The 26,427-nt window shown below is 38.6% G+C and overlaps 1 long non-coding RNA gene across 2 annotated transcripts in view; it reads left to right on the plus strand.

The window, feature by feature from the left end:
* Positions 1 to 597: 597 nt before the first annotated feature.
* LOC116152626 (uncharacterized) overlaps positions 598 to 26,427 on the plus strand; it is a 256,324-nt gene continuing 230,494 nt past the window's right edge. For both annotated transcript variants that reach the window (XR_010382867.1, XR_010382868.1), the window contains exon 1: positions 598 to 736. This is a non-coding gene — a long non-coding RNA (uncharacterized LOC116152626). The remainder of the gene's footprint in view (positions 737 to 26,427) is intronic.

A 26,427-nucleotide genomic window follows, 5' to 3' on the forward strand; every position in this document is an offset into this window, starting at 1 on the left:
AAATCTAACTGCTGCCCCCTCACAGGTGCCTTTCAGTGTCACTTCATTGAAGCTACAGGATGCTGACCCTCTGTATGTACCATAGGGAAAGTAGGCTGGATTTTATGGAGAGGATTCAAATAGTCTAGGAGGTAGTCTCTACCAGGACTAGCATAGCACTGAATCTGAAAGTGAAACTTCCTGGGTGGTGCTATCTTGGGCCACTCAGCCTTGTTCATTCTGTGCCTCCAGCACGGGCCAGGCGTGGGACAGGGCACTGAGGACACATGGCAGACAAGGCACCTGCTTTGCTCCCAACAGTTCACAATCTGGTGGGAGAGAAAGCAAGTAAATGGGCCATCTCTCCATCTGTGCCAGACGGAAGCCCAGGACGTGGAGAGAATGCTGGTGGTGATGGATATCTTCTCTGTCTCTACTTGGGATAAATCTAGAGTTCCAGGGTCATACTAGTGGTGGTGAATAGCTACCCCAGCCTGGAGCTGTGGGAGGGGAAGGACTTCCCAAGGAGACTTGAATCCAAAGGTGAACGAAGAGAAAACGGATATGAGAAGGTTTGGGGCAGGGGGAGAGAGAATTTTCCAGCCTGAAAGAGAAGACTATTGCAAGGCGAGGATGTGTGCGCACGGGTTTCAGGTCGTTCCGCGTGGCTGGGTTTCTGAGTGTGGAGGCGGGGATTAGCGGGAGGTACAGCTGGAGGAGGAAGTGGAGGCCGGGCAGACCTGATTGTCGCGCTCAGGTATTTGGATATTTTCCCCATAGGCATTAAGGAACCCTCACAACTGTTAAAACAGGGAGAAAACTTGACCCTGTATGTTACTTTAGCAACCTCACTCCTAACTTTATGGGATTATTGATTGGAGGAGAGCAATTCTAAACACAGAACCACAGTCAGGATAGTGGTTTTCACTCTGGTTGCCATGGAATTGCCTGGGGAGCTTTAAAAAATACTGATGCCTCAGTTACACCCACAGAGTCTCTGATATAATTGGTCTGGGATGTACCCTGGGCTTGGAAAATTTTTTAAAGCTTCCCAGGGGGTTCTAATTTGCAGCCCAGGCTGAGAACCACTGATTTAAGAGGTGGAGAAATGGAGGTGACTGAAGGGCTGTTAGATCTGTCCGGCTTGGACAAGACCCTCCCTCAGCACTTCCTGGAAAAAAAAATTATGTATATGGTTTTCTTTTAGAAGTGGTTAGGAGGTCAGTCTGGAACTTGATGGCCAACTGCAAGTGGGTTCTCAAGTGACTGTGAAGGAAGCAGTGAGCTTAGGAGTCCATCAGTAGCAAGACTGAGACGTTCATTGTTGGAAAGCAGCAGAATCTCAAGAAGAAACTGGTGACAACAGAGTAGGGGGTGGAAATGATATAATTTACTTACAGCGTAGGTTATTTTGTGAATTACTTGTAAGTACTAGTATAAGTATAAGGGAATTAGCCTACAGCTAGCATTCCTCTCCCGCCCTCATTTTGTGTAAATTTTTCTTCAATTTTCTTCCTCAAATTGATTGGGACAGGACAGAAAATCTCTAAACAAACTGCACTGAAAGTTTTCTATTTAGCCTGTCCAAACTGTGGCTAATTTGTGAACAACAACAGAAAAAGAAGCGTTTATTTTAAACTTGAAAAAGGGGTCCTTGAGTTTCTTTCTTTTGTTTTTCCACGCATTGTTTTTCCCGCGGAGAGCTCAGTGCCATACCGCATAGCCTGCACTTCCCTCGTTTCCATGTAGCCCTCCTAAGAATTACGCCCCGGAACACTGAGAACATTCGGGCACGTCCAAATACCGTGCAGTTAACTGCTTCATGCACCGAAGGGCTCTCCTGGCTTCGCAGCAGTGGCTTTGCTGGGAACAAAGTCTTCTGACGGGCCCCAGTGCCTGCTGAGGTGATGTGACATAGGGGTTAAAAGCAGTTTGCAATGTCAAAAAAAAAAAAAAAAAGTGCTTGATTTGTTGAAAGAGGCTCCTGAGGAAGAATCTATGAGTCTGAAACGGTTTGCAACGTCTGAGAAGGTGGGAGTGCAGGCTCAGGGGCCCTCGAAATCTCGGATTTGGGTCTGGGATCAGGAGACAGACTCTACTGGGGTTTCTAGACTCTCGTCAACTTTTAAGCCTTCCTGTTGAAATCTCTGACAGTACCTTTGACAGCCTGCTATTATCTTACAATAAAATCTATCCCCAACCCCCAGGTCCTGCTGCTCCCCCAGCTTTGAAAAAAGGTGTCCAATGGTTAACTGCCGAGGAATGGAGAGTTAAAAAGCAGATTCTAGAAGGGCTTAGTGACTCTTTCAGGGGCTAGGTTGGGATGAAACTCTCTTTCTCTCCCTCTTTTTTTTTTTTTTTCTTTTCATTTTCACTGGGGTTGAATTAACAACAGCAAGAGAACGCCTCCAGGTTTACAGTTGTATGGCCTATTGTGTATATATCCTATAAAACCGAAAACCATATGGAGAATTCCGCTTTCTTGGCTTTTTGTGCATGTGTACCAGGAAGTAGTAAAATGTTTTGAGGTGCTATTAAGTCTTTAAGTTACAAAATCAAGATTCCACCTTAAAAATTTTCCATACTGTACGTTGTTGCATAGCCTGGGGTGCTGACTGCCTGCCAAATATCTATCAGAGAGTGATTTATGATATATGATACGCTCCCCAGCCCGAGTGGAGACTGTGTCGTTGAAACATGAGAGAGGGGAGGCTTGCTGTCTTGAAACCCTGATGACTGGTTTCTGTTCGGCTTTTCTGAGAGAACATACAGAATGAAACGTGCCACATTTTACAGCACCAAAACTTCTGAAAGAAACAAAACACAATTCACTTAAAAAAAACACTTAATTTCTCTTTGCCGTTCGTTGGGGATGGTTTTCACTTTGAGCGACTTGTTTGTTCTTTGCTTCTTTATTCTCTCCCCCAACTCCTCACCTCTCCGTGGCTGCTAATCTCCTGAGCACGGAAATAAAAAGGAACAGCTCTGTACTGGTAATTGAAATATTTAAAAATGAAATCTCAGCTCCATGTTTTAAATATTTCATGTGCTTTCCATTGTACTATGACTAAAAATATATTGTGATTTCTGGTGTTTTCTGTTCTGCAAATGTTTCCTTTGCAGCTGGGAGGAAGTGCATCTCCCATATGGCTTTCAGGACACTTTGCAGTTGGCTTAGATAAAGCAATGTGGACCAAGAAAAATGAAAGAGCAACCATTTTTCCTCGATATCAAAATCTTTGGGTCGTTAACTTGGTATTTTTATTAACTGCAATTTAAAGGACAGTGTGATTGGCTTTCAAAAATACTATCAGGTACACTGCTACAGGTTGCTTAAACAGCCCATCTGTGAATACTGAGCTTTTTTGTATTGTTGTTGGTAAGATATGTATTGCTTGTTTTCTAATTATAAAAGAAAGCTGTGGTCACTGAAGAAAATTTGGACAATACAGAGGGTGCTTTCAAGACAATGTGCAATGCCTTGCGTGGGTTCCTTAGTTACCCTACATCATTTTTATTTTTTAATATCATTATGCAGGCTTTGAAAACATGATTTCTAATGGCTTCATAATTCTGATAATATCATGGTATACTTGACTGTTTTCTTATTATAGGACATTTAGGGTATTTCCATTTATAATGGAACTGTTATTATACATGAAAATATAAACAACTGTACGTGGAGCTTTGGCCATATTTCTGTTTACTTTGTTAGAATAGATATGAAATAATTGGCATTACTAGGTAAAAAAACTATGAACCTATGTTAATAATCTTGCTACATATTTTCATTTTGATTTCATGTTATTATACTTTACTACCATCATTGTAAGCTGGGTTCGTGTCAGTCTCATCCTTATATTCTCTAGTATTCTGGTGGCTGATTTTTTTTAATTGAAGTTTAATTGACGTACAATGTTATACTAGTTTCAAGTCTATGATACAGTAATCAGACATTTATATATACGAAGATATGATTACTATAAGTCTAATTATCATCTGCTACCATTTAAAGCTATTATAATGTTATTGACTATATTCACTGTTCTGTATATTACATCCCCATGACTTATTTCAGAACTGGAAGTTTGTACCCCTTAATCCCAGTCACCTGTTTTGCCCGTCTCCCCACCCTCCTCTTCTGTATCTACAAATCTGTTTCTGTTTTGTTTTGTTTATTTGTTTTGTTTTTTATATTCCACATATAAGTGAAATCGTATGATATTTATCTTTTTCTTTCTGACTTATCCACTTAGAATAATATCTTCTAGGTCCACCCATGTTGTTGCAAATGGCAGAATTTCAGTCTTTTTTATGACTGAGCAATATTCCATTATATATAATTATCACATATTCTTTATCCATTCATCTGTCATTGGACATTTTGATTGCTTCCATATTTTGGCAGTTATAAATAATGCTGCAATGAACATAGGCATGCTTATATCTTTTTGAATTAGTATTTTTACTTTCTTTGGGAAAATACCCAGACGTGGACTTGTTAGAAACAATGACAGTTCTTAATTTTTTTTGAGGAGCTCCCATATTATTTTCCATAGTGGCTGCTCCAATTTATGTTCCCACCAAAAGTGAGCAAGTATTCCTTTTTCTCCACTTCCCTGCCTTTACTAGTTTTTTTTTCTTGATAATTGTCATTATTACAGTTGTGAAATGATATCTCTTGGTTTTGATTTGCATTATCCTTTTGATTACTGATGTTGAGCATTTTTCATGTCTGTTGGTCATCTATATGTCTTTGGAAAAAATGTCCATTTAGGTACTCTGCCTATTTTATAATTGGGTATTTTAATATTAAGTTTTTTGAGTTCTTTATATATACTGGCTTTTAACCCCTTATCAAATATATACTTTGCAAATATCTTCTCCCATTTACTAGGTTGCCTTTTAATTTTGTTGCTGATTTTCTTCACTGTGCAAAAGCTTTGTAGTTTGATGTAATCCCACTTGTTTATGCTTTTTATGACCTTGCCCGAGGAAACAGATCCAAAAAAATATTGCTAAGTCTGATGTCAAAGAACTGACTGCCTATGCTTTCTTCCAATTTTATAGTTTCAAGTGTTACATTCAAGTCTTTAATCCATTTTGAGTAACTTTTTATATATGATGTAAGATAGTGGTCCAGGTTCATTCTTTTGCATGTAGCTGTCCTGTTTTCTCAACATCATTTATTGAAGATACAGTCTTTTTCCCACTGTATATTCTTGCCTTCTTCATTGTAAATTAACTGACCAATGTGGGTGGGTTTACTTCTAAGCTCTCTATTCTGTTCCCTTGATTTGTGTGTCTGTTTTTTGTGCCATTACCATACTGTTTTGATTAGTATAGCTTTGTAGTATAGTATGAAGTCAGAGCATGTGATGCCTCCAGTTCTGTTCTTTCTCAAGTTTGTTTTGGCTATTCAGGGTCTTTTGTGGTTCCATAAAATTTTGGGACTGTTTGTTCCAGTTCTGTGAAAAATGCTATTGGTACTTTGGTAGGAATTGCATTGAATATGTATATCGTTTGGGGTAATATTTTAACAGTATTCATTCTTCTAATCCATGAGCATGGTATATCTTTTCATTTATTTACATCATCTTCAATTTCTTTCATCAGCATCTTATAGTTTTCAGAGTGCAGGTCTTTCTCCTCCTTGGTTAAATTTATTTCTGGTTATTTTATTCTTTTTGATGCAATTGTAAATTGTACTGTTTGCTTAATTTCCCTTTCTGATAGTTCCTTATTAGTGTAAAGAAATGCAGTAGATTTCTGTATGCTAGTTTTGTATCCTGCAACTTTACTGAATTCATTTATTAGTTCTAATAGTTTTTTGGTGGAATCTTTAGGGTTTCCTTTATATAGTATCATGTCATCTGCAAACAGTCACAGTTTTACTTCCTTTACAATTTGGATGACTTTTATTTCTTTTTCTTCTCTAATTGCTGTGTCTAGGACTTCCAATACCATGTTGAATAAAAGTGAAGTATGGATATCCTTGACTTGTTTGTGATCTTAGAGGGAAAGCTTTCGGCTTTCACCATTGAGTATGATGTTAGTGTGGGATTCTCATATATGGCCTCTATTATGTTGCTGTATATGTTCTCTCTCTACCCACTTTGTTCAGAGTTTTTATCATAAATGAGTGTTTAATTTTGCCAAATACTTTTTCTGCACTGAGAGAGATGATCATATGATTTTTGTCTTTCATTTTGTTAATGTAATGTATCATCTTGATGTTGAACCATGCTTGCATCCCTGGAATAAATCCCACTTGATCATGGTATATGATTCTTTCAATGTAGTGCTCAATTTTGTTGAGGATTTTTGCATCTATGTTCATCAAGAATATTTGCCTGTAAGTTTCTTTTTTTGTTGTTGTATCTTTTTCTGGCTTTGGTGTCTGGGTAATGCTGGGTATCTGGATAATGCTGGCCTCATACAGTGAGTTTGAAAGCTTTCCTTCCTTTTCAATTTCTTGGAATGATTTGAGAAGGCTAGATATTGACTCTTCTTTAAATATTTGGTAAAATTCACCTGTGAAGCTATCTTGTGCTAGACTTTTGTTTGTTGAGAGTTTTTGATTACTAATTCTTTTTTTTTTTTTTTTTACTGGTAATTGGTCTGTCTAGATTTTCTGTTCTTCTTGATTCAGTCTTAGAAGATTTTATATTTCTAGGAATTTATCCATTTCTTCCAGGCTTTCCAACTTGTTGGCATATATATATATTTTTTTTATTGAAGTATAGTCAGTTTACAATGTTGTGTCAATTTCTGGTGTACAGCACAATGCTTCAGTCATACATGAATATACATATATTTGTTTTCATGTTCTTTTCCACCATAAGTTACTGCAAGATATTGAATATCGTTCCCTGTGCTATACAGTATAAACTTGTTGTTTATCTATTTTACATATATTTTAGTTAGTATCTGCGAATCTCAAACTCTCAATTTATCCCTTCCCACCCTCTTCTTCCACTGTAACCATAAATTTGTTTTCTATGTCTGTGAATCTGTTTCTGTTTTATAAATAACTTCATTTCTCTCTTTTTTTTTAGATTCTACATTTAAATGATATAATATGGTATTTTTCTTTCTCTTTCTGGCTTACTTCACTGATAATCACAATCTCCAGTTCTGTCCATGTTGCTACAAATGACATTACTTTATTATTTTTTATGGCTGAGTAGTATTCCATTGTATGAATGATGGCTTCTTTATCCAGTCATCTGTCAATGGACATTTAGGTTGTTTTTATGATCCTTTGTATTTCTGGGGTATCAGTTGTAGTTTCTCCTCTTTCATTTCTGATTTTATTTATTTTGGCTTTTTCTCTTTTTTTCTTGTTGAGTCTGCCTAAAGGCTTATCAATTTTGTTATTTTTCAGAGAACCAGCTTTAATTTCATGATCTCTTCTATTTTTTTTTTTTTTGTCTCTATTTCACTTATTTTTTCACTTTGATCTTATTATTTCCTCCCTTCTACTAACTTTGGACTTTGTTCTCTTTTTCTAGTTCCTTTAGTTGTATGATTAAATTGTTTGAGATTTCTCTCGTTTCTTGAAGTAGGCCTGTATCACTATAAACTTCCCTCTTGAAATTGCTTTTGCTGTGTCTCATAGATTTTGGAAGGTTTTGTTTCTATTTTCATTTGTCTCTAGGTATTTTTAAATTTTTGTATTTAGTTTCTTGACCTTTGTTGATTATTTAGTAGCTTGTTGTATAGTCTCTATGTGTTTGTGTTTTTTTTTTCCAGTTTATTTCTTTTAGCTGGTTTCTAGCTTCATTATCTTGTTGAAAAGATGCTTGATATGATTATAATCTTACTAAATTTATTGAAACTTGTTTTGGGGCCCAATACATGATCTGTCATAGAAAATGTTCCATGTTCACTTGAAAAGAATGGGATTTTGCTCTTTCTGGTTGGAATGTTCAGTATACAAATATTAATTTTATCTAATCTGTTATTTAAGGTCAGTGTTTCCTTTTTGATTTTCTATCTGGACAATCTACTCATTATTCTAAGTAGGGTATGAAAATCCCCTACTACTATTATATTATTGTCAATTTCTCTTTTTTTGTCTGTTAATATTTGTTTTATATATTTAGGTGCTCCTATGTTGAATGTATAAATATTTACAAATGTTACATCCTCCTGTTGAAATGATCCCTTTATCATTATGTAATGCCCATCCTTTGTCTCTTGTTACATCCTTTGTTTTAAATATATTTTGACTGATACAAATATTGCTACCCAGCTTTTTTTCATTTGCATTTTCATGGAATATTGATTCCCATTCCTTCACTTTCAGTCTGTGTGTTTCTTTAGATCTTAAGTGAGTCTCTTGTAGATAGCATATATATGGACCTTGGTTTATTTTTTATTTTTTTATTTTTTCAGCCTCCCTCTCTTTTGATTGGAGCATTTAGTTCATTTACATTTAAGGTAATTATTGATAAGTGTGTACTTAATGTTAATTTGCTAATTGTTTTCTGATTATTTTGGTAGTTCTTTTCTGTTCCTTTCTTCTCATTCTGCCTTCCTTTGAGATTTGATGAGTTTCTTTAGTGTTAACATTTGGATTCCTTTCTCTTAAGTTTTTGTGTATCTATTGTAGGTTTTATGTATGTGGTTATCTTGAAGTTCATGTATAACAACCAATGTGTATGGCCATCTATTTTAAGTGGACAGTCTCTTGAGTTCGAACATATTCTAAGAACACTACATTTTAACCTCCTCCTCCTCCATGTTTTATGCTTTTGACATTCATATTTTATGTCTTCTTATGTTGTGTGTCCCATAATTAATTATTGTAGTTATAGTTGATTTTTACTACTTTTGTCTTTTAACCTTCACAGTGGCTTTGTAAATTATTGATCCACTACCTTTAATATATGTTTGCTTTCTCCAGTGAGATTTCTCCTTTGATGTAATTTCTTATTTCTATTTATGGCCTTTTTTTTTTTTCCCATGTAAAGCAGTCTCTTTAACATTTCTTGTATGGCCACTTTAGTGGTGATGAACTCCTTTAGCTTTTGTTTGTCTGGGAAACGCTTATACCTCTCCTTCAATCCTGAATGATAATCTTGCCAGGTAGAGTGTTCTTGATTATAAGTTTTTCCTTTTAGAACTTTGAATATATTATGCCACTCCTTTCTTGTCTGTAATATTTCTGCTGAAACTTCAACTGATAATCTGCTGAGTTTCCTTGTACATAACTAGTTGTTTTCTCTTGCTGCCTTTTAAGATTCTCTCCTTATGTTTAACTTTTGACATTTTAATTATAATGTGTTGTGGTGTGAGTCTTTTTGGTTTCATCTTGTTTGAAACCTTCTGGGCTTGCTGGACTTGGATGTCTATTTCCTTGTCCAGGTGAGGGAAGTTTTCAGCCACTATTTCTTCATATAAGTTTTCTGACCCTTTCTCTCTTCTCCTTCTGAGGTCCCTATAATGCAGATGTTAGTATGCTTGATGTTTTCCCAGATATACCTTAAACTATCCTCATATTTTAAATTATCTTTTTTTCTGTTCTGATTGGGTGATTTCCATTACCCTGTCTTCCATACTGCCGATCAATTCTTCCGCATCATCTAATCTGCTGTTGATTCCACCTAGTGTATTTTTCATTTCAGTTACTGTGTTCTTCACCTCTGATGGGTTCTTTATTTTGTTTTCTATCTCTTAATTGAAATTGTCACTGTGTTCATCAGTTCTTCTCCTGAGTTCACTGAGCATCTTTATGACCATTATTTTGAACTCTTTATTGAGTAGATTTCTTATTTCCATTTCATTTAGTTCTTTTTCTGATGTTTTGTCTTGTTCATTTGTTTGGAATGTATTCCTTTGTCTCCTTATTTTGCCTAACTCTCTGGGTTTGTTTCTGTGTAGTAGGTAGATCGCTTTGACTTCGCTTCTCAAAGGACTGGCCTTATGAAGAAGGTTTCCTGTGGGGTTTAGAAGAGCAATTCCCCCTGATCACCAGAGCCAGGTGCTCCAGGGGTGTCTCCCGTGTGGGCTGCCTGTGCCCTCATTTTGTGGCTATGCTGGTAGTTGCTCTGGGTGTGCTAGTGGGCAGTGCTGGCCCTTGTGCAGCTGCCTGTGAGGGCCAGCTGAACATTTCTGGGTGGATTGGTGGGCAAGGTAGGCCCTCTGGGATTGAAGCTGCTGGGGAGGGGGCAGGGTCCTGGTCCTGGCTGAAGCTGTCTGCTGGCTGTAGTGGCAGCAGGAGCCACTTTGGGGGAGTGCTGGTTCCAGCTGAGGCAGTCTGTTTACTGTTGTGAGGCTTTGGAGGGGTGCTGGCTGGGGCAGTCACATGGGGTGGAGTGGGTCCTCAGGGGAACACTGAGGCAGAGTGAGTGGTGCTAGCAAAGTAGATAGTGAATGTCAGAAATACCTGCCAGCACCAAGCCACCTGGGTAGAGGGAAAATTAAAAAAAAAAAAAAAAAAAAAGAGAGAGAGAGAGAGAGAGAATATGCCAATGCTTTAGTTTCTGGAGGAAGTTCCAACAGATTGCTGTCCCTTGAGAACTCACCCTAAAGCTAGTCAATGAACCTCCTTCACATTTGACCCAGGAGTTTCTCAAATTGCTGCCTCTGCACTGAGACTGAGTCTCTGCACTGAGACTGAGTGAGTGAGTTTGTGCTCACACACACCCTTTAAAAATAGCTGTGATGTTCGTGTTAGGAGAAATGGTGTTTATTCCAGTTTGCATTTTTATGGTGAAAAAAATCCTTTTCCAATGGGGGGAAAAAACCCCCAACCCTCTGCCCTCTGGCTTTCCTGGGTATAAGCCTTGCTGGTTTTCAAAGTCAAACATTATGGTCATGGGGGTTTGTTTTCTTGGTGCAGGTACCCAGGGCTGGGGTACTCAATGTGAGCCTCAAACCCATCACTCCTTAGGGGGAACTGTGTGTTTGTGATATTCCCTCTGACTTGTGGGTCACTGAACTGGGGCTGTGGGTCTTGACTAGACGGACTCTGCCCCCTCCTACCTGTCTCAGTGTGTTGTATAAAAATATCTTTAGTTGTAGACATACTGTTCAGCTAGTCTTCAAGTCATCTCAGAGAGAGTTACTCTATATGTAGTTATAGTTTGGGTGTGTCCACGGGGGGAAGTGAGTTCAAGATCTTCCTACTTTGCGATCTTGAATTCCCCCCCCCCCGACTTTTGATGATCATTGTGTTCTTAAATCTTTGCCAGTTTAATACATAGAAACTGACAAAAATTAATTTTAATCAGCATTATTTTCATTATTAAAACAACATATAATTTTCTCTTGTTTTGGGTCCACAAATTTTGACGTTTTAGTGATTTGGTTTGGTAAACTTCCCCAAAACCTACATTTGGTACATCAGCGATTTCTTTTGAAAATTCTCAGACTATATATATCTTTGTAAAAAAAAACTGGAAATTAATTTTTCTGTTAAAGCAGTTGAATCCCGTACAGAAATCTGGGCAGAACTTGCCAACAAGTGTTTCCAAAGCCTCCTAAGTCAGTGTAACTCAGGATCTACCTCAGGTGTTCACAGTGCAAGCTGGTCTTCTGCAAAGACTGTGGAAGTCCTGCTTTTGTGGCAACATGCCTTGCTAGGTGTGTGTTAATGTTCCAGAGATGAACCGGGACTAACTACTTTCTGCTCGTGAACTTGTGACCCACTTGACAAATGATTCTTGAACTCAGAATGCCTTAGATAATGTATTTTGGATCATCTTTTCATGTCTTATCTCAAAACTATTCCTACTGAAGACCTCTGTGGCTTTCCTTAATGTGCCAGGATCATTGCTGGGTTGTCCTTAATGCCTGGTTGAGAGGGGGAAAGTGGTAGTCAAAGAAGCCACTTTAAAGCCAGTCCTGGGAATGCCTTGCTTTACAAAGTCCCCTTGCTTTTCTGTTTTTTGTGGTACCATCTATTGAGCACCTATTTCATGCCTGGCATCTCTCACACTTGATCTCATTTAAGCTTCGGTACCACCTAATGGAGTTTGTATAATGATCCATTTTCACAGGCAAAAATAACCTCTGAGAGATTAGGTCAATTCCCTAGAAATATAAAGATTATAAATGGTAGCAGGTAAATACATAAAGGTTCAAAATTCCTGTATAGTAATTATATAGAAGCTGTAGGAATAGACATGCCAAGGGATCGCAAATAAATTATTGAGTGACTGAGGGGACACCTAGGGGATCCTGTTACCACTGACATTCAGGAAAGCTCTCCCTGAAGAACCTGCTCCCTGCAGAACATATATTGTTTTAAAATTATTTTTCAAACCTAATTGTTTCACATGTAATCATTAGAGTCTCACACATTTCTCATAGGGAATGCAGGAGTTACGCAGGGACCTCAGGTTGTTGAATTTGCCCCACAGCTTTGGGTGAGCACCTTGAATTTCTATGCACACATGTCTTGTGAATTCTTTTGCTTTGTGGCTTAATTGCAAGGTATTTACCCTCTGAGCAGTTTGGTGTGCCCGTAAAAACAGGGGTTGATCATTTATAGAAGCTGGCCATGGAATATGCTAAAGGTGCTTTAAGGACATGTTTTTATTGTCCGCTCTTGGAAACCTATATTTCCACTTCCCAGGGCCTCAGGATTTTAAAGATCATGCTTCCTAGCCTCTTCGGCCTCTGCAAGCTGAGATAACCTGTTGCTATTTTTGAATATAAATAGACCTTATTAGGCTTTAAAAGAACTGCCCAAGGGTTTTCCCCCCTTTTTCATTTTAGTGTTTGGATTGTCAGCGGAAGTCTTGAGCTTTGAGACTTGGAAGGCAGTGCCTGCAAACAAACATCCTGTGGACAAAACTGTTGGCCCAGGACTCGGTGTTCCAGGATGATTGACAGGAAGCAGGGTGTGTGGTGAGGAGGGAGGATGGACGCTCTGAGTACGGTGGATTCCAGTTCCCCCAAACAATAGCCAGGTTCCCAGGGAGCCTCACATACTCCTTTTCCCATCTGTTGGTGTAGAAGTTTGAATGGTTGGTTGGGGTGGGAGTTAGGGAGGATGTGGGTTGGGCAGGAGGTGAAGAGAGCCCTGGTACTTAACCCAGCAATTACAAACAGAAAACTGAAACCTCTTGATAATATTTCTGTTTAAGGGATAGGAACATGTAGACATGCTGAGATCTGGGGAGGCAGCTGAACCAAACAATGCAAAAAAGGAGCCGTCCAAAGGAGTTATGAGCCATCAAAGTCAACGCTGGTCACTTGGGGGAACTAGGCCTGAGGCAGGCAATGGTGAAGGGAGATCAAGGATGGTTAAAGGAAGTGAAATAAAACTCATAAGGGGAAGAAAACAAACATGTTGAAAAGCCTGATTATGTGCTGGGATTTTGTATATGTTTTTGCATTTGATCCTACTGCAAGTTTTTGAGGCAGGTATCATAGTAATCTTCCCGGTGATGAAACTGAAGCTTAGAGAGGTTAAATGAAGTTGTTCAGTGGGGCAAGGTTAGACTGTGGAACAACCACGATTTAAGTTCTGCCCTTTGTACCCCCAAACCCTTGCATTTTCCTTCATCACTTTTCCTCCCTGAACTTGTCCAGGCCCTGCCCTCTTTCTTCTCTGCTTCAGTCCTGCTACAGAATACATAGAAGAAAATTTCTCTTGTCTAGTTCAGTCTCCTACGACTTTCAGGTGGTATCTTCCTTTCCAGTCTTCCCAAACCTCTCGCCACCATCTGAATCATTGGGCCCTTCCATATCCCTGGGGCTTTACTGTGCCCTTTCCTCGGCTGCAGTGATTTTCTCGTCATTCTCCTTAACACGATCTCACGCTCACTCTTTGAAGTTGAAGTCAAATGCTAGCGTCTTTAAGGAGTTCGTGTATTACACCTCCCTTCGCTCCCTGAGGTGGGATCAGTACCTTCCTAACACTGTAGTCTCACAGCAAGTTGTGTCTGCTTCTTCTGTCATTATCATGTTATTTTGAATCTAACCATTTCTTGTTCGTACCAATTCATGAGTACCTTAAAATTAATCCATGGCAAAATTTAGTCTTGTCTTTTGATAGCTTGATGGTGTCCCATTTAGGTGAATATTGAGCTTTAATCCTCCTTTCCAGATCTGTCTCTCCCTGTATGTCTGAGAATCCCTGAGAGTCTATAGTCTACTTATAGACAGTAGTTGCCCTTATGGGATTTCATAAATTAATTTAAGAAGAAAAAGTGGGCAGAGATGTTAAAGGAGCCAACTGAGAAGAGCTTTCTTGGCCAGTCCCTTCCTCCCTCCCTTCCCGTCCTTCCCTTCCTTCCTTCTTTCCTTTCTTTCGTTCTTTCTCTGAAGTACGATCTTGGAGGAACTTAGGAACCAAATTAGAGAAGCTCTATTGTATTTTATTTGGATTTGAAGTGGTTGTGATACATCTAGGTACGTAAGAGTTTATATTCTCAGTCTTTCTGTTCAGAGAACAATCAAAATTCCATACCTTTGCATTCAGAATTTCACACACCTGGCTTTAAAGTATGCTCCCAGTCTTACCTGCTCTGACTCCCTTGCCCCAGGCAACCTGATCTCTTCATTGTTCTTGGAAGAATCCTCCTCCCTTTGTTTTGTTATTACATTTTCAGGAGCTGACCAGCCCCACTCACACACACTCCCAGTTCCATTCTTCAACTGCCACCAGTCAACCCATCCTAAAAGTTCCTACCCATCTCCAGCCTGAATAATCTTTCTCTTCCCTGAACTCACAGCACTTTTAACGCCTTCGTCAATTAATCCTATGTGGGTTTATGAAAAAGATTGTTTTGTTGGATTATATTGTTGTCTGTGAATGTTGAACTCAGATGATTATTTTATCTTTCTCCTTTGTACTTTGTACTGCCTTGTAACCTGGAACTTATAACCTGGAGCCCTAAAATTTGTCCTTCATGTTTTTGTCATTCCAAATGACTGAAACACTGTATTATCTGGGCAAATTATGTGTATTTACCAAATCACTTGTTTATTTATTGAAGAGATCACTTTCATTATTCAAGCTACCAGATGAGGGGCCAGGAAGAGAGAACTGATAAGATGCAATTTACTAGGCACACGGTTGAAAGTTTCATGATATAACCTTAATTAATCCTTCTCCAAACCTCGTAGGTCAATTATTTTTATATTCATTTTACAGATAAGGACATTTCACTTAGAAATTTTGACCTGTTTGCCTAGGATCATACAGAGATTGTGTCAAACTTGGTCATCCTTTTTTTAATCCTCCCCAAAGTGTATTCATTGAAACACTCATGAAGCAAATGTTCAGTGAGTACCCTCATGAGTCAGGCAGTAGAAATGCAGTTATGACCAAAAATCTAGCCATCCCCATTCTCATGGCACCTCCCTGAGTGGAAAAATACATGCAAATGACACAACGTCCTCAATAAGTACAAAACTGCAATTGTCTGAAATGCTAGGATAGAGAGATCCGTGCTATTAAAAGAGTGGCTCATAGGATGTTTGTCTTGCTCAGGGAAGGACAGAAATATTTTCTTGTTGAAATACTTGAGCCAGAAGTGTAGAATGAGTAAGAGTTAACCAAGTGAAGAAAGAGGGAAGAACGACATACCCAGAGAGGGACCAGCAAATGCACAGCCAGTCTCTGAGAGGAGAATGGAAAGTAAGGAAGACTGGACTGTTCCAGTGTGGCTGGAGTGTGTTGTGTGTGTGTGTGTGTGCGCGCATGCACGTGCGCGTATGGAGGTGTGAAGCTGTAGATGTAAGCCTTTCAGTTTGTTTTTGTCTTTATCCTAAAATCATTGAATCCCTTCAAGATTCTTCCGCATGTGAATGACATGATCACTCTGGCTGAGACATAGAGAGCCGACAGGAGAAGCGCAAGACTGGATGTGAGTCAGGGGGGCAGAAGACTGTTGTAATAGCCCTGGCAATAGACAAAATAGTTGGCCTAGGATGGGAATGGTAATAGGATTGCAATGGAGAAAAGAGGGTGGCTTAGAAAACTATTTAAGTGATTCAACTGAAAGGACTTGTTGATGGATTGGATGTCAGGGTGAGAGAGAGGAAAAGATGATACAGAGGACAGTAGAATTTTTGCCCACAAAGCTTGCTGGATGGTAGGGCATTATTGTGTAGGGAACTGTGAAAGATGATCAGATTTAAGGTGAACATTTATAGCATTAGATTTGGACGTATTGGAAGCTATCTTTTAGGCCTCTAGAATGAAATGCTAACTTATAAATATATGTGGAGGTTAAATAAGAGCTAGATCCTAAAGATATGAAATAATGAGGATCTATGCAGTGGTGGTTATGAAAGCCACAGGCATGGGTAAGGAGGCGAGAGGAGAAATGCCTGAATGATGCTAGATTTGGGTCCTGTTGGAGGCAGTGAGGACACAACAAAAATGACACTCAGTTCCTGGTTTAAAGGGACTCTGTTTAGTGGTCTGCACTTGGATTTGCCACATTCCAAAGTCCAAGTTTTTCACTGACCTCTTCCTTTGAGAAAGCAAAGGCTAGACTGAGTGGGAATCAGTGCTGTCATTCTTGACCTTTAAGGGTTTTTTTTAGTTTTGTTCTCTAAGACATGTGGTTTCCTGCCACTGTTTTGGCACATTTATTGTTAAGATTGAGAAACACTAGTGTGTATTGTATTTGGCATTTATTCTCATTACCTTACAGTGTTTGTGTGAGCTTAGATGGTGTCAACTTTTTACTTTGCAGACAGGAAAACAGAGGTCCAGTCAGGGTCAGGACAGTTTTAAGTGAGATCACCAGAGGCCCGGAAAGAAAGATTAGAATCCATGACATCTCAACTCCCAATGCTATTTCCAGGCTTCTGAAGCATGCTGTCTTGATATGCTTTTGTTTTGATTTTTTTTCCTTTTTTTTCCCAAAACTGGGAAGAATGACTAGAAAAGGAGTTGGCATTGCTGCCCCAGAGAGACTCCTGACCTGTCCAGCATGCCCTAGACTAGATCCTGGGTGTCAAAAGTACTATTAGTACCAGAAATATTTGGGACAATCATCACATTTGCACACTAAAAATAGTGAAGGCGAAAATAATAAATTGCTTCCATTCTAAGACCATGTAGGTCATGGTAATAGTAATAAGCCATAACTGGACTAGTTTTATAGAAATTGAGAGGATAAATTTTAAAAAGCAAACAATGACCTAAAGATTCTTTCAGGAATCAGTGACTCTCCAAAATAATTCGTATGAAATGGAGATATGATTCTTTCTTAAAGCTATTCATTTAAAGAAGTAGAATTTCCATTTGATAAAAGATGCAAACAATGCAGGAGGTACCTAGGGCAAAGGTCACCATTACCGGACTTCTTTCCAGAGCCCACCTTCCTCCCCTGGGGTAACACTTATAACTAGTACTTTTACTTATTTCTTCAGAGACATTCTATGTGTATCTATCTTTTATGAAGAAATGGTGGCTTGTGTTGCATAGTGCTCTGTGCTTCGTTTATTCCTACTAGGAAATTATTCCACATCTGTCCGTCTAGATCTGCCTTGTTCTCTTTAATGGCTGCAGAATATTCCATCATAAGTGTCCCATAACTTATTGAACCAGTCTTCTACCAATGGATATTTAAGTTCTTTCTAATCTTTGGCTATTAAAACAGTGTTGAGAAGAATACTCTTGTACAATCTTCTTGATACATATGTGCGTATATTTGTAGGAGACATTTCTGAATGTGTAAATTGCTGGGTCAAAGGGTATATATGTATTTACAATTTTAGTAGGTATTATAAATAGCCATTTAAAGACATGGAACTAATTATTATTCTAGCAAAAAGTGTGTGAGGGTGCTTGTTTCCCCACAGCATTTGTCAAATTCTCAAATACATTGTTATTTCATTAAAACATGAAATGCTTTTAAAGATATTGGAGCTGTCTGATTTGTCCCAAGGTCTTGCTTGCTCAGGAGTCAAGAGACTTCTAGATTCTGCTCTTACGTCTATTCTAAAATATTTAAGAATTATTCAGTGCTTTTCTTGGTAAATAGCCCAACCTTCATGAGACATCAAAAGGAGAAGGGAGTTAACATTTAGTGTGTGTTAAATTGTGGTGTCAAATTTGTTCTATTCATTCAACTAGTATTTATTGAAAACCTACTCTGTGCTCTGTCTAGATGCTTGAGATTCATCAGAAGCAAGCAGGCCTAGACTCCTGACCTCTAGGAGCTTACATTCTAGCAGGAGAATAAGCCAGTAAGAAAAATATGATAAACGTATAATTAAAGGGTGGTAAGTGTGGGAAAACAAAAAGGTAGAACAAAGTAATGCAGATTAGAAGTACAGGGGCAGAGAAGTCTAGCAGATGAGATAGGATGGTCAGGGAGGGCCTCCCTGAGAAGGGGATGTTGGCTTGAAGACTCAGAAGTGACAGGAAGTTAGCCCAGTGACATGTAGGGAAAAGCCTTCCAGGCAGAGTCCATAGATAGAGCAGAGCCCTAGGGTGGGGAGCCTGGGGACTTGCAGTCTGCCTGCAGTGGAGTGAGTGAGCAGGGAGGGCGTTAAGGTTGTGTAGAGCCTTGCAGGTCATTCAGAACGTGAAGTGGGGGAAGCACCGCAAGGCTTTAGTAAAGCAGGGACATGATCTGACCTGTTTTCCAAAGTGTGACCCTGAAATACACTGGAGTTGGGAAGGGCAGAAGCAGGGAAACCTGTTAGGAGTCTGTTGTAGTGTTTCCAGGAGAGAGGTGATGGTGGCTCAGGTGGTAGCAGTGTAGGGACTGAGAAGTGGTCAGATTCTAGACTGTGTTTGTTAATGAAGCTGACAAGATTTCCTGAGGGACTGGGGCACGGGCTGTTAGAATAAAGAGGTGATAAGAATTATGCCAAGATTTTTGGCGTGAGTTACCATCAACTAGTATATGGTAAAGCTCATGAATACAACATGATTTGTGGAGGAGACTAGAAGTTCTCTTTTAATCATGTGGAATTTGAAATATCTATTAGCTATCTAAGTGATTTATCAAGTAGAGAGACAGAAACATGAGTCTAGAATTAGAGCGAGAGTGAGAGAGAGAAAGAAAGAGGCGGATCTGGGCTGGAGGTAAAACAAAAGAGAGTTGTGTGTTCTATCCTATTCAATACTCATGGTAACAGGCAATACTATGTTCAGTTTATAAATGAGAGGAAAGCTCAGAGTAAGTTGCTCTGAATTATCTGAATCCAGAGCGTACCATTGCCCATAGCATTGCCCTGTATCCATTTATTTGGCACAGCCTACACCTGCCAGGATTTGTTCAAGGCTCCTTGTCATAAAGAATTTGAGACCTTTTGGTTACACGTGGAGACACCCAGCTATTGGTGAGAGTACTGAGTATCTGCTACGGATTCAAGGTCCCCAAGGTTTGTGGACCCTACTGAGATGATGGTCCCATGAATATATTGTTTTTAACACAACTAACTTCCCTTGTGCTGGCCTGTTTCTGATTAAACCTAGTGTTTCTCCTCCAGCTGTGCTCTATTGGCCTCACTAAAGTCACAAAGAGGGTTATCAGTTGAATTCTGATATCTCAAAATCATTTATCACTTCCATGGTTATATGATTAGTTATTCATTCCATAGAGAGACTTAATTCCCCCTAATGTCCAGGTGGGGAAGATTTTGTTCTACAGCAAACACTGTTAAACCACTGCTGCCAAGGAAACCCAAGAGAAAAGAACTGTGTTCTTAAAGGGTAACTCACAGCTGTCAATTAAGTTTCAGTATTTTCTAAAGTGACTCAATAGCACATGTCTGTACCAATCACCTGGAGTTCAGACTTCTCTATTATTGATTTTTCTATTTATGCCTCATGAATTGGATTTTTATAAATCATTGAAAAAACTCTCTCATGGCTAAGGATTCAGGCTTTGAAGTCAGGTACCTCCACCAGTTCTTACCTGTGTAACTTAGGGCAAGTTATTTAAGTCTTAGTTTCCTCAAATGTTACAATGGAGGTAACAATGGGATCCGCTTCAAAGAGTTAAGAGAAAGATTGAAAGAGGTAATATGTGTAAATTCTTAGCACTGTTTGTTGCACAGAGCAGCAATCAAGAAACAGTTATTCAGTGTGGTCCCTAAAAAAATTAAAAATCTAAGTGCCATCTGATCCATCAAGCCCGCTTCTGGGTATCTACCCAGAAGAACTGAAATCAGGATCTCAAAGAGATGTTGGGACTTTCATGTTGATTATAGCACTCATCACAACAGCTAAAATGTGGAAACAACCTGAATGTTCAGGACAGATGAATGGAAAAGAACAATGTGGTATGTATGTAGAATGGAATATGATTCAGCATTAGAGAAGAAGGAAATTCTTCTACATGTAATATCATGAGTGGAGCCTGGGGACATGATGCTGAGTGAGGGAACCAAGACACAGAAAGACAAGTACTGCATGCACTTGCATGAGGTACCTAAAAGTGAAATTCATAAAATCATAGACTGGGATGGTGATTACCAGGGGCTAAAGGAGGGGGAAATTGGGGAATTATTAAGCAATAGGCATAAGGTTTCAGTTATGTAAGATGAATAAGCCCTAGAGATCTGTTTCATAACATTGTAACTGTAGTCAACAATAATGTATTTTACAGTTAAAATTTATTAGGAGAGTAGATCTCATCTCTTACCACAATAAAAAAGGAAATAGTTATTAGTAATAGTATTAAGCTAGTACATATAAATGATAAGACATATATAGACAGTTTATATGATAAGTGTATTTGCCAAAAATATTGTACTTAAAATGAAAAATTTTGTATCATATACAACAGTAGCTTGTAAATATTTTCAACAACAGCCCTTTTTTCAAATGACATTTGCAAACCATTCCAATTTATAAAATATATCAATAATATTAAAATGCTTTTTAAAATTAAAAGCCTTTAAATTTTAAATGTAACCTGATTATTAAGAACTCAATTGATGAAAAGTATAAACTTGTTTCGATGAACATAAATACTTAAAGCAGCAGTTGGATGACAGTGCCAGTCTCACACTCACTTCAGCATGTAGCTTGTAGCTACATTTAATTTTGATTGCAGTGTATCAGAGAAATCTTGATTCACATAGGAACGTACGTAGTTGAGAGTATAACTTGTTTAAAAATTTACCTTGCAATTCTCACAATCTGCTTTAAATAAACTAAGCTAGAAGCCTGAAAGAGGAGCAAAAGGAACATTTTGTTTTGAAGTTGAATCATGAATAACTTGAGCACAGGAACTGCTCACCCTCCTTGTCAACCAAACAGACCCAAGTCTTCTGGTGAACTTACAGCATTTTTACAGAGCAAATATGAGGCTTTCCATATAATCAGAGGTGCAAAAATCTAGCTTTGTTTTTCTCTAACTGGACTTATTTTGGTATTTCAAGCCTCCTATTACTCTAGGAGGCTAGATGTACATTTTGGGTAATTCAAAGTTCTCCTCTCCATGAAGTTGCAGCTGTATCTCCTGGGTGCTTAAATAGTGCCCAGGCAGGGCAGGGAGATGGACGTCTGGTCCTCTCTTGTCGACCGTTCACACTGCTTTCCCTGTGATATGGGCATCCTTATCTGGCTAGTGGCTGCTTGCTCACCCAGGTCACCCACTTCTAGTCCTGACAGTAAGGCCTCTCTAGGCTCAGCTCTCATTCCCTTCTCTCCCTACCCCACCCCCCACCTTTCCCTCCCTCCTTTGTCCTGTCACTGTGTCCTTCCCTGACACATGAGAAACATCTAGAACAAACCACTTCAGCACGATGATAAATGTTGAGGGGGCATTCCAGTGCCCTTCTGCTAGGTTATTTGTAGCTTACCTTCCTGGTCCTGCTTCTGCTGCACACTAGAGACAATCGGGTCCTTCAACCCTTTAGATCCAATTGGGAAAGGGACAGCCAGTGTCCTCTGCTGTTAGGCTTTTGTATCTATCTAGAAACTTCTATGCACATATACACTGCCAAGATTTAGTCTAAGGTTTTGTGCAGGGATCATAGCTACCCCCACTAGCATGGAAGATGCAATCTCACCTCTGACGTTCCTCCTCTTTCTCTAGCCTGGGTTTCTGTTTTAATGTGAGCCCCGCTTGGGCAGTTGAGCAGTCTCTATCAGCATGTACTTACCTGTATAAGTAGATATGCAGGAGGAATTAGGGCGATTCAAGAATATGCACAAAGATAGAAGGAGAAATATTATTTCAAAGTCTAGATAGAAAAATAAAAAAAGGTAAACTTACCATCACATGTGCTCTTGGTCTTCAAAGGGTTAAAATCTGTAGAGTAATTTACAGAAGAGAACTCTTGCCCTAGCCCCAAATACCTTCCTCTTCTCCAGTATCCCCAGCACAGTATTGTCGCCATCATCCTCCCAGTTGCTTGGGCCAAAAAGTTAGGCGTTTTCCTTACTTTCCCTCTGTCCCTCACTTTAAAAGGTAGACTTCATTTTTTAAGAAGAGTTTAGGGTCCTAGCAAAATTGAGCAGAAGGTACCAATGTTTCCCTCTGCCCTCTGTGGTCCCCATTAGCAGCATCCCCCCAAGTGGTACCTTTATTCCCACTGATGAACCTATACTGACACATCATTACCTACCGGAGTCCATCGTTTCCATTAGGACTCATAGAATTTTGTATATTCTATGGGTTTTGATAAACTTACAATGACATATATCCACCATTATAGAATCATACAGAGTGGTTTTCATAGCCCTAAAAATCCTCTGCGCTCTGCCTGTTCATCCTTCCCTCCCCACTCACCCCTGGGGATCTTTTTATTGTCTGCGCAGCTTTTGTCTTTTCTAAAATGTCATATAGTTGGAATCATATAGTACATAGTCTTTTCAGATTGGCTTCTTTCACTTAGAAATAAGCATTTATGGTTCTCCATGTCTTGTCATGGCTTGATAGGTCATTTCTTTTCAGTGCTGGATAACACTCCATTGTTTGCATCTACCACAGCTTAGTTACCAGTTAGTCACCTACTGAGGAACACCTTGGTTGCTTTCAAGTTTTGATAACTATGAGTAAAGCTACTACAAGCATTTGTGTGCAGGTTTTTTTGTTTGTTTGGTTTTTGTTTTTTTTTGCTTTGTTTGTTTGTTTGTGGGCGTAAGTTTCAACTCCTTTGGGTAAATACCAAGGAGCACAACTTCTCCATCTTACGGCGAAGTATGCTTAGTTTTGCAAGAAACCTCCAAATTGTCTTCCAAAGTGGCCATTTTGCACTCTCATCAGCAATGAATGAGCATTCCTGTGGTTTCACATCCTTGCCAGCATTTGGTATTGTCACTGTTCATTCTCATAGGTGTATAGTGATAGCTCATTATTGTTTTAATTTGCATTTTCCTGTTGACTCTGATGTGGAGCACGTTTTCACATGCTTATTTGGACAAGTTATGTCCTTTGGTGAGGTGTCTATCAAGTTCTTTGGCCCATTTTTTAATCAGGTTTTTTTGTTTTCTTATTGTTGAGTTTTATGAATTCTCTGTACATTTTGGATAACAGTCTTTTATCAGGTGTATCTTTTGCAAATATTTTCTCCTTGTCTGTGATTTGCCTTCTCACTCTCTTGACAGTGAAACAAAGCAGACATTTTTAATTTTAATGCAGTCTGACATCAACTCTTTTGTTTCATGGATTGTACTTTTGGTGTTGTATTTAAAAAGTCATTGCCAGAACCAAGATCATCTAGATTTCCTCCTGTGTTATTTCCCAGGAGTTTTATAGTTCTGTGTTTTACATTTACATCTATGAGCCATTTGGAGTTAATTTTTGTAAAGGATATAAGGTCTAGGTCTAGATTCTATATATATATTTTGTTGCATGTGGATGTCCAATTGTTCCAGCACCATTTGTTGAAAAGACTCTCTTTTGTCCATTGTATTGCCTTTGTTCCTTTGTCAAAGATCAGTTGACTCTATTTACGTGGGTGTATTTCTGGGCTCTCTATTCTTTTTGTTGATCTAGTTGTCTGTTCTTTCACCCATCCCACACCAATCCCATACTGTAGCTTTATAGCAAATCTTTAAGTTGGGTAATGTCAGACCTCAAATTTCGTTCTTCAGTATGGTGTTGACTCTACTGGGTATTTTGCCTTTCCATACAAACTTTGGATTCAGTCTGTTGATATCCACAAAATAATGCTTGGATTTTGATTGACGTTGCATTGAATCTATAGGTCAAGTTGGGAAGAACTGACTTACAGACAATATTGAGTCTTTCTATCTATGAACATAGAATACCTCTCCATATATTTAGTTTCTTTGATTTTGTTCAGAGCTTCAATCAGAGTTTCTATCAAAGCTTTTTAGTTCTCCTCATAGAGATTTCATATATATTTGGTTCAATTTATACCTACATGTACGTACATTTTTGGTGCTAATGTAAATAGTATTGTGTTTTAAAATTCAAATTCCCCTTGTTCACTAGTGGTATATAGGAAAGTGATTGAGTACTGCACCTTGTGTCTACAACCTTGCCATAATTGCATTTTAGTTCCAAGAATTTTTTTGTTGATTTTTTCACATTTTCTACAAAGATGATCATGACATCTGTGAATAAAAGTTTTATTTCTCTTTCCCAATCTGCATACCTTTAATTACATTTTATTCTTATTGCATTAGCTAAGATTTCCAGTATGATGATGAAAAACAATTTTGAGAGGGAACATACTTGCCTTGTTCCTGATCTTACTGAGTCAGGAACTTAAAGTTTCTTACCATTAAGTATAATGAAAGATGTAGATTTTTTGGGTCGATATTCTTCATAAACTTCAGGAAATTTCCCTCTGTTTCTAGGTTACTGGGAATTTTTTTTTTTTTTACCATAAACAGGTGTTATATTTTGTGAAGTAATTTTTCTGCATCAATGGACATGATCATGTGATTTTCTTCTTTAGCCTGTTGATATGATGGACCATATTAATTTATTTTCAAGTGTTGAACCAGTATTGCATACCTGGTATAAATGTTCCTCACTCTTTGCATCCATCAGCAAGTGTAGTTCCACCTCTAATATATTCCTTGAATCCAAACACTACTGTTTCTTAATACTTTTCAGAGTCTGATCCACCATCATTTCTCCCCTGGACTGAGATAACTTCTTAGTCACTTTTCTAGTCTACTCTTGGTATACCCCCATATCCATTATCAACCCTTTAAATGTGTAAGTCAAATCATATCACTTTCCTTCTTCAATTCTCCAAAGGCTCACCATTGATAGAAGGATGAAAGTCAGTATTTTCCTCATGGCTCCTATGATAGAGTTTCCGTCAACCTTCATGACTTTCTCATCACTTTGAATCTCAAATTTTAGATTCTTTTGGGGGGGGGAGTAAAATAGGCTCTTTACTGTTTACAGGTTAATTTTTCTGAATTATAAAAATTCTTTGTCCGTGTTTTCCCCTATATTACCCTGTTTTTCTCTTCTATTCCTCTTTTTCATTCTTGGCTGCCACAATCAGACAGACAGAAAATGTGAGGACACTCTTTTTCTAGCATCTGTAGTGGAAACTTTAGCAGTAGATGGTAAATGCTCAGGTTTGTCAAATAGATGCACCCAATTTCTTCCACCATGATCCACCTACATAGTCCTTTTTAATTTTTGAACTTGACAAATTCATCCTTAATTAAAGTCTGTCGTGCAAGAAATATTTTGTTTTCTGATCTTTGCATAGCTAGCCTCTTTTCAACTTTCAGGTTCAAGAGCTACCTCCTCAAAGAGACTTTTCTGATGACCCCATTGAAATAGTCATACATTCACATCCCCACTGCTGTTGCACTATCTCTTCATCCTGCTTTCTTTCGTACTTTCCTTTCACAAATGGTTATTAAATCTCCATATGGGCCACATACAGTCCTGGGCAATAGTACAGCAGAACAAGAGAAATAGCTATGGCCCAGTCTCGTGGCGCTTGCATTCTGGTGAAGGAGATAGACAATATAAACAGATAGATACTGGATATATAGTTTATCATGTAGTGATAAATGTTGTGGAGAAAAATAATGCAGAGAACAAAAATGGAAAGTGCTAGGATTGAGATGAGAGAGTGCAATTTTAAATGGTGTGGCTAGGGAAAGCCTCACTGAGCAAAGACCTAAATAAATCCAGGGAGAGAGAGACCTCCTCTCTGGGGAAGGGCAAGTAGAGAAAACCCCAAGTGCAAAGGCCTGGAGGCAGCAGTTTGCCTTAGATGTGAGTGCATCAGCAAGGAGATCTGTGTGGCTGGAGTGGAGTAAACAAGGGGGAGATCTGAGGAAGAGATGCGCCAGGAGAGATGGTCAGCCACTGGAAGAATCTATTGCCCCTAATGAATTGCAAAAAGATTGCTGGTGGAACAAGTTTAAGGGCAAGATGGGAAAGATCAGGGGTTTGATCTTGCACACATTATGCTTAGGATTGATGTTAAGTGGGCAGCTGGATACCTAAGTCTGAAGTTCAGCCTGTATGTGTGTGTGTACATGTATGTGTAAATTTACATATGCATATAGTTTTTAAATTATTCTAGAATAATTTAAGAAATATGTTTTAA

Source organism: Camelus dromedarius, chromosome 10 (assembly GCF_036321535.1).
Source record: "Camelus dromedarius isolate mCamDro1 chromosome 10, mCamDro1.pat, whole genome shotgun sequence".
NCBI classification, from domain to species: domain Eukaryota; kingdom Metazoa; phylum Chordata; class Mammalia; order Artiodactyla; family Camelidae; genus Camelus; species Camelus dromedarius.